Source organism: Arachis stenosperma, chromosome 6, assembly GCF_014773155.1.
Source record: "Arachis stenosperma cultivar V10309 chromosome 6, arast.V10309.gnm1.PFL2, whole genome shotgun sequence".
Lineage (NCBI taxonomy): Eukaryota > Viridiplantae > Streptophyta > Magnoliopsida > Fabales > Fabaceae > Arachis > Arachis stenosperma.
The window spans coordinates 139,721,222-139,731,685 of NC_080382.1; positions in this window are offsets into that span (position 1 = coordinate 139,721,222).

The window sequence follows — 10,464 nt, forward strand, 5'->3', positions numbered from 1 at the left end:
CTACATACCACCAAATCGAGTTTTAGCTTTTAACATGTAAGGAGATTCTTTTTACTTAGTACAAAAGCTTTAAATCGCAAAGATTCATTTCCTTCTATTCTAGTCATATACGTGTAAATCGCAATATAAAATCAGTAGCATTTTGCATTTAAATTGGTTCTAATCAGATACGTATAAATCGCAATATAAAATCAGTAACATTTTGCATTTAAATTGACTAATTGCACTGATTTATTTTGATAATGGTTCTTAGAACCGGACCAAATCAGTCAATTTAATATAATTCAGTTAATTGATAATCGGTTATTAAATCGATTCAGTTCAAGAAATTTATTTGGCAAAATACCGATAAAAAATTAACAAAAATTCTATTAATCGATTAAATTGATATATTTTTTAGTAATTAATCGGTTTAAAATAATAAATCACATAAAATTTATTTTCTTTGATTATATATCTTTTAATTGAACTTTTGAAACTTCAACTTTATCATTTAATGATTGATTTCGTTTTCAAAATCTTAATTTGATTCTAGTTTTCCTTCTAAATTTTCTCAAAGTTAATGCAATTTATTCAATTTTTAAAAGGTATTAAATCGGGTATTTTTATTATGATTTATTTTATATTTAGTAAAAATTAAATATTTGCTGTGATTTATTTATTAAAAAATAGGGCATTTTGTAAATAATGTGATAAGAAAAGCACATTATTAACTGTTTTTTAAATTTAAATAAGTTGAAAAAAACCTAACTTTCAATATAAGAGTTATTGTAGTATTAATAATTTAGCGCATAGTTCTCAGAATTAAACCGGTAATCAATCCGGTCATATGAGTGGATTATTAGGTCATTGGTTTAACTGGTAGGTCACTGATTCATCCGATTAATCCGGTTATAATTAAAAATATATAAAATTATATAAACAAAATTAAAATAATATTTTAAAACTTAAAATACAAGTCTTTACAAATATTAATAATCTAATATCAATTCTTAAACATAATAAACTAATCTCTAATACAAAATACTGTCTCAATTTAAATTAACAAAGATGATTAAAAGATAACACATTTTTAAAATATAAGTCTTTGTTGATGATGCTTGTTCTTGAGATTGTGGTATTTCTGATAGTGTTTGAGATGAAGACATTTTTAAAATTCTAGCAAAAGAAGCAAAAAATTTTCAGTAATAAAAGATCTAGCCAAGTGATTTTTTAATTAACACAACAACAACCACCAAAATTCACTAATGATAATCAACAATAAATTTAACTATTCAACTCTGTTATCTAGCAACAAAATTCAATCCAATAATGTTATCCAACAACAAAAAAAATTACTCACGTTCAGCAACAATTGTAAACAATCAAATATAGCAGCAACAACCACTAGATTCAACAGCAATTCTAATTAAAATTTGCTCAAATTCAACAACAATTTTAATTTATTCAAGTATTCAACTCTGTTATCAAGCAACAAAATTCAATCCAATGATGTTTTTCAGCAACAAAAAAATTTGCTCAGGTCTAGTAACAATTGTAAAAAATCAAATACATCAGCAATAACTACTAGATTCAACAGCAATTCTAATTAAAATTTGCTCAGGTTCAACAAAAATTTCAATTTATTCAAGTATTCAAGTCTGTTATCCATCAACAAAATTCAATCAAATGATGTTATCCAGCAACTTGCTTAGGTTCAACATCAACTCTAAAAAACCAAATACAACAGCGGCAACTATCAGATTCAACTACAATTCTAACTAAAATTTGCTCAAATTCACCAACAACTCTGAAAAATCAATATTCAACAAACAAAAAGAACAGCAACAACTCTAAAATTTCACTAGGTTCACCGAAATTAACATTATACCAGAGAAAGAACATCAACAACAACTCTAAAAACTAAATAAAACAGCAACACCCACATTCATGATTCAACAACCACTAGATTCACCAAAATCAACATTGAACTAGAGAAAGAATAGGGTCGAAAACTAGAGCTCACTTGGTTGAGTAGACGACCACTACCACCACCACCCGAGGGAGCAGATACTGTTTCACTAGTTTCGATGAAGCAAACGCAGGGTCATGGTGAAAGACCGAGAGAGCGACGAGGTGAGAGACCTAGAAACTGAGAATGACAAACTGACGACTGACGGGTGAGGGGCTGCCGACGCCGAGCTTGAGAGAGTGACGAACTGACGACTGATGAGTGAGGGGAGAGACGAGAGAGTGACGAAGTGAGGGTGAGGGGCTGTCGAGTGCTGACGCGAGTTCGAGAGAGTAGAGAGACGAAGCTAGCTGGGGTTAGGGGGTGATTCCACGGGACTCAGTCTCACATTAGTGGCTTAGGGTTCATTGCTTCATTCAAAGAAGGGGGTGGGGTGGCCTGAAACGACGCCATTTCAGCAAAAAATAAAAATAAAAAAATTAATAAACACAATCCGAACTGGGTTGGATTATCCACTCGGGTCACCGGGTTCGCATAAAATCCGTCAGATCAAATCGAATTTCACCAGATTTATTGCATGGATGGTTTAACGAGTAATTCGGTTCGGCTAGATGATTGAATGACCGAGTTTTTAGTCGAACCGGTCGAATCGAGCCGAATTTAATAACATTGATTCGGCGTATATAAATCTCTATCCTTATTTCATTTTTTTTCTCAAATACAAATAAAATACAAATGTCAACTTGTGCGCCACATATTTGAACATGTAACACACTTTGCGAACAATAGGGAGAAAAGATCAAGGTTTTCAATCTCAAAATTTTAATGTAGTAAGTTAATGGGTCTTTCATCTTATAAACTCACTCTTCCTTACTTTCTTCAATGTGAAACTAATTTCATATACTCCTCACACTTGCAACATTAACAATACTTGTTCCTTCTGAACACGTGCGCGCGTGCGTGGTGGGTTGGTTGGAAAAAAGAAGCATGCGCATTGCAAGATTTTAGTCAAAGGGTATTGCTACAATGTGTTTGTGGAGACAAGTTTGGTGAATTTCTATGTGGTGTGGATGGTATTGAGAGAGCGCATTACGTATTTGATGAAATGAATCAGAGAAGTGTTGTTAGCTGAAATTCGATACTTGCTGGGTATGTTAGGTGCGGTGATTTGGATGGGTCAGAAGGGTTTTTGATGAGATGCTTTTTTGGAATATTGTGTCTTGGACCACCATGGTTGCCAAATGTACTCGTGGTGGCAAGTGCAAGTAGGCTTGGGATTTAGAGGGATGAAATTTTTAATGTATTATTACCTTATAGTCAAGATATCCTAAACTCTCAAACAACTTCACTAGGAAATTTAAAAATTTTTCAATCTTTGAAATAACAATGATTGTTGCTACCAATAACTTTTTTTTCCTGAAAATTTTAAACTCTTTTTAACATGGTGTAAACCCCGGTTAAATTAGTAGATAATTAGTCAATAAATTAGTTTTTAATAAAGATTATTAGAAATATGAATATTATATTAAATTAAGATAGAGCTCATCGAAACGAGAATTTTGACACTAATTACGAAGAAAACAGTCCAAAATTAGATCGAAGGGACCGAACCGGTTGAACCGGACCCAAACCGGGTTGTCGATCCAACCGGACCAGCCCTTTTAAGTGAACCCAAGCCCTTCGTCCCCTTCATTCCAGCAGAAACGAAGCTTTCAGCTTCCATGGGAGGGAAGAACGAAAACTTCACCGTAAACCCTTACGTTACTTTTCAAATCCCATAACTTCTTCTCCGTCCGAGTTCCGATTGTCGCACCGTTTACGGCCACACGTCCACCGCGTTGAGCTCTACATTGCTATTGGAATAATTTCACTGGATCCAATTAGCTTGAGTAAAACGTTTACTCTTGCTTATGTGAAGCTTGGGTAAGGTGAGGATACGATAATTCTATTTTATTTTCATTGAATTTGAGCTTTGAGTATTAAATTGGATATATATGTATTATGAATGTGTATTAGGTTGTGAATAAATAATTGGGACTTGAAATTGTGAATACTGGAACTTGGAGGAAGCGGATTAGTTGAGTTTTGAGGGGCTGCCTTGGTTTTGAATAAATAGCTTTAGTCGTTACGTGGAAATCGGCCAAGGTATGGTTTAGGTTTCTTGCATTTAATATATAATGTTCTGTAAAAACTTAGGCTAGATGACCATAGGATAAGTTGGAATGCAGGTGTATGTTTAATGTTTAGTAATTTATCGATAAATATATTTGGTTGAAGTTTATTGGATAATTAGTTATTAATTTTGGATGGTGAATGTTGTTATGTTAATTTGGAGAGAATTATGGTTGAATGTTATTGTTGATGAAGATGGTTGGTTTGGTGCTTGTTGATTAACTAATGATTTGGTAAATTATTAATTTGAGGTATAACTATTGTGGAGGTTATTGTGATAATGAGGTATTTAGTGTTAGAAGCCTAGGATTAGTGAACTATGATCCTTAGTTTAATTTTGGTTGTTGGATTTGAATATTGTATGAGTATAATTGTTGATCTAAGGTAGATTTATTGTGGTGACTGTTATGATGATGAGGTAGGGTATGTTGAATTGAAAAGAAAGCAGGTTTGGACCCAAAAAAGGTGGCAAAGTCCAAGTTTTAGAGGAGATGCTGCCGAAATTTTATAAAAATTAGAGATTTTGTTTATATGATTATTTTAAAAGATTTAGATTCAAAGGTTATATGGTTTGATTTAGAGTTATTAAGAAAATGGGCATGTTTTAAGTTTGATTCATTTAGAAAAGAATGAACTATGTTTTGAATTGGAACTATTGATGGACGGGATAGGAGGTATGATAATGAAGGATAAGGATTGAACATGATTGACGTATAATGATGAATGAGATGCGATTGAAAATGATGTGGATGTTGATGAATTATAATTGAATTATTTATATGGCTTATGAATTTGAATGATCTGATATACAAGATTCCCTGGATTAAGTGTCGTGGCTTGCCACCACGTGTACCAGGTTGAAAACTCGATACTCTATTGACCATACGATGTAAGTGTGACCGGGCACTATATAAATTCCCGAGAATGTTATCCCCATTGAGCAATATTGATTATTTGAGAAAAAGCTATGCATAGACTCTTGGGAATGCACGTCGGGGGACAGTCTAAGGACAATTCAGACTTGTCGGGTTGGCTGGATAACCGACAGATGAACCTCATCAGCCATGCTAAATGTGTATTTGTTACCTGTAATAACTGTAACCTTCTTGTGTTTGTCTTATCTGTCTATTTGTCTGAGTGTCGGCATTCTAGGATTGCCTCTGACATTCCCAGGACCTTATATATTATGTGTGTGGCACCTTTACCATACTGAGAACCTCCGGTTCTCATTCCATACTATGTTGTTGTTTTTCAGATGCAGGTCGAGAGGCATCTCGTTAGGCGTTTGGACCCTTGAAGCGGAGTGGTTACAGGGTTATTTTGTTATGCTATGATGTGTATATATGTACTTGGTTTTCTCTTCGCATAACTTGTTCTTTTGATCCTCCTAGAAGTTTATGGAGAGGCAGGATTGTGTATATGTACTTTTCGGTTTTGGGATATGTATGTATATATGTGTAAATATTCTCCGGCCAGTTTTGATTTCGCAGGCTGAGTTATGAGCTTGTTATTTTGTTCCTTTGGCACTCTATTCCTACTTCTGTTATCTTATGTTTAATAATTATGATTTTCTTAACACGTAAGTTAACTCGTATCTTGAGCATTGCGCTTTTACTTCGCGATTTTTGTTTTCTCTTTTCTTTAAGACTCCTAGCATATTATAATTCTTCTACTATTATATGTACTCATTTTATTTTAGATGTCGTAATACCACACCATCTTTGTTTTACGGCTTAAGCGTAAAACTTAGTATGGTAAGGTATTATTATACATGCCATTATAAATTTATAATGAATATTTGGACAACGTTACAATCAAGTTAGCCAATTTCATTTGATTTGTGAGAGACAAATAAACAATATGATGAAATTGTCCTCCATTTATAAAAGTTAGAAATTTTTATATTTAAATTTTATCAGAAATATATTTATCAAAAACTTAAAAAGTAAAAGACCTATTTATTTTTTTTAATTTAAAATTATTATCTTTAACCCATGTCTTAATGTCACACTCTATGCAGCATCATAAATATAAAAAGATGTCTGAGAATACCTACCTTGCCAAAATATACATTAACTGCACAGAAAATGATTTTAATTGTCGATTCGTCGTCATATATTTTCAGTACACTTTTAAACTTTAAATCTTATCTAAACTCAAACTCTAAATGTGGTGGATATATTACAATTCAAATTTTATATCGAAAAATGTTAAGAGACTATTAAAATTTATTATTTTTGATCATCACTTACCTAACTTTGTCCATTATACTATTATCCCAATCTTTGGATATTAATTTTCTATTATTTTTAAAAATAAAATTATCAATTTTCACCTCACTTACTCAAAAGAATAATACCAGATAATAACATTATTCGATACCACATACACACATACACAATGAGTAATAGCTCAAATGACATAGTCTTCCCATACTCAATTAAGAATTTGTCGGTTCGAATCTTCTATCTTTGGTAAAAAATAAATAAATAAATAAATTAAATAGAAACAGAATTTTACCACCAAATTACTTTTATCTATCATTAATCATTTTTAGTATGTATATTAGAATTTTAATTCTTTTGTATATATTTTTGTGATCCCAACATTTTTTAGATGTATTATTGTTATTCATTTACATGACAGGTCCAATGAAATAACCAGTTTACAATAAAAGTGGAAGGTGTGACGAAGCCATGCGCGATGAGATGATAGATTTGTGCGGGAACATAAACATTATATGTATTTTTTATTAAAAAAAAAAGACTGATAAAAAATAAAGAAAATAAAAATGATTTTTAATAGATAAGAAAATATAAAAAACAATATAAATATCAAAACTATAATAGTCTCACAGGCTCACGAAAGTGTCACGTGTTCAGAGTCTCAAAATGCATGTTCTTTTAAAAAGAGAAAGGACAACATTACAACACTAACCTCCTTTTCTGCCAAAACCATGGAATGTCAATTTCTTTTCCAACAAGCATATTCATAGTAGTTCTTTAATATTTTTGTTATTTTTTATTTTGAGTAAAGTATATTTTTTTTATTAAAATTTGATAAAAATTTTAAAATATTTTTAAATTTTATTTTGTTTCAATTTTATCGCCAAAGTTTTCGATTTGCATTAAATATATTTTTTACGGCTAAATTTTCAAAAAATTTAAGACCAATCTAACAATAATGCATGAATATTATGCTTGATTTACTTGTGTTGAAGGTTGTTCTTATGAAATTATTGCTGAATTGGTCTTAAATTTTTTGAAAAATTAGCCGTCAGAAATATATTTTATGTAAATAAAAAAATTTTAGGACAAAATTAAAACAAAATAAAATTTAGAGATATTTTTAAAATTTTTATCAAATTTTAGAGACAAAAAATATACTTTACTCTTTTATTTTTCTTTTGTTGTCTCCACCTTAAATGAAACAAAATTAAAGTAAAACATGCGGAAAATTCGGTAGTTTTAATAGATATACATAAACAACACTAACTTTATGGTTTGAGCTACATTTTTTCTGTGCAACTTCTTTATTTTATTTAAGACGAATGGAAATTTTAGCACAAAAAAATTAAATTTAATTAAAATGTTTAATTAAGTTTATGTATTTATCTATCTTGTGTCTTAAGAATATATGTTAAAATTATAAATTAAAATTTTTTACTAAAAATATAAAAAATTTAAATTTTTAATATATTTATTTTATATTTATTAAAAAATTTTATTTTTATTAATATTAATATTATTATGTCCTCTAGGTTTATTAATCTGATTTTACAAGCTTCGTAGGGGTTTAAATGAACAAACAACTGAGGGGGACAAAAAAGAGAAGAGTAATGTGTAATTAATTAAGTTTAATTAGCTAGAGCTCCAAACAAATTTTCTATACCAAAAAGAAAAAAAAAAGAATTGCAAGCAATTTCGCACAAGGACGTAGGTAAACAAAAAAGGAAAAATATTTTAAAAGAGTAATAGAGTTAACTACTATTAGAAAAGACTTTTTGTATTAAATTATTAAGAATAATTATTTATATAGTATTTAAAAAGAATGACTAACTAAAAGTCAAGGCAACACATATTATCTTTATTTTACTTTTTCTTTCAATAATTCTCTTTTTCGTCTCTTTTTATTTTGTTACTTTTATTTGTCCTCTTCTTTTTTTTATTATCTACATCGTACTGATCTATGTCTAAGTATTCTCTTCTACTCTATATACGTGGTCGTTGTCTTCTTCTGAAAAAAAAAAAGAACAAGAAAAAAGTCAAAAGAAAACCTTGAAAAAATATATACAGTTGATAAATTATCTTTATGTGACATTAATGAGTTATATAATATTTAGGGAAGTATAGTATAATATAATAAGAATCTAGGGCTGTCTTTATTCTTGAACATGAATGAACGTTGACTTGTAATTCTTTTACTTGCAATGCTAAAATTAAAGTAATATTAGAAATATATATAAAAATAATTTTCAATGAAAATTTTCTTTTATTAGTTTCTTAACATAGCGTAAGACCCATACTTGTAATAGTTATCACCTAGATTTGAAACTAGGTAGGTTGTGCAAATTATAAAAAGAATTGGCTACTCCTGTAATAGAGGGTGAGAATAAATATTACTAAGGTCAACTCCCAAGTTATGGGTGGCGTTGTGGGTACGATGTATTGAGCTTCAAGAAATTAATGCGCACACTCTAGAGTCTAGCTAGCTACTTCATAAATAGAGGTAGAAAAAGAATCACACTAAAAAGTTTTTTTTTTTATAATTAATATGCGTATTAAGGAGTGTATTTATGTTTTTTTATTTATTGTTATTACACATCTAAGATACAAAGAGTAAAAAACAATTATATATAAAATTTGAATATTACGTACCCATGATGTGTTATAAATTAAAAAATATAAATATAAATATTGTGTACCTATATGATTTGTAAACGCAATGTGCATATTTAGAACGTTGTGTACTCGAAACAAAGCTAAAAAAATTCAGTTCAATGTATTCGAAATATGTTATAGTCTGATTTGATTTTTTTTTTAACCATTTAAAATTTTTAAATGTATTTAAGATATGTACAAAATTCATTTAGAATTTGATACGTGGATATAATACTTTAGATAGTATTATATTGATTTGATTTTTATCTTTCTATTTTATCTAATGTTATTCGAATAATTTAAAATTACAAATTTTTAATTTAAATTTTGGATAAATATAATTTAAATTAATAATTTAATTCAATCAAATATAAATAAATATACTCGTATTTAAAAAATTTTAAAATTACTTGTATTATTGTATTCATATAATTAATTAAGAGTAATGTTGAATTAATTTTTTAAAATTTTTACTATGTATTTTAACTTAAATGTACTTGGCCACACAATTATTTACTACGCATTTAATTTGTTAATATTTATACATATTATTTTACATATATTTTTAACAAAACTATTAATTATCAGAACATTCAAACATATCATAATAAAATAATTAAATTTCCTATTTTTTAAATAATTAAATAATTTTAATTTTTTATGGTAATATAATAAAACATACTTTATAAATACCAAATAATAAGTATCCGAATATAATAGTTGATTAGTGGTATTTATATAAGTATATAACATAAAATAAGTCTATATTTAAATTTTAATTAGAATAAAGTATTAAATTAGTCCTATACGTTTGGGTCTAATTCTATTTTGATATCTAAAACTTAAAATGTCCTATTTAAATTAAAAAAATATTTAATTTCAATTTAGTCTTACTATAAAATCAATATTAAATAATTAATGAAACTCAATTTTTAGATATGGAAAACTTATATAACCAAACTCTTCAATTGTTAAGGAGAGTTTCACACGGTAGAGGTGATGATAGCTTTGTTTCCTGCGAAAAGCGAGTTTTCAACTATTTTCTCCATGTGTTTGAACCAAATTCAGTAACTCGTGATGATGTATTTGCGGCTGATCTTGTGCCTCTCAAGTTTATACCTCTTATTTAAAAAAGGACAGTAGAATTTGGTAAAACGGTAACGTTAATTATTTAAAATTGACTTCACGACAAGATTACATTAAAGTTAAATAAAATTCTTTTAAATTTAAATAGACACTTTAAATTTTAAAAACTAAAATAGAATTAATCACAAACATAGAAGACCAATTTAATACTTTATTTTTTAAACTATTTATAAACAAGTCGCATATAGCACCGTATAGGGGTGTAGCTTCAAGGGTTGAGGGCATAGGAGTTACATTGTAATTTTGCACAAAAACTGCATAAGCCCAAGTGAACCCGATGGAGTCAACGATCATGCTCCATTGCTGTAGGAAACA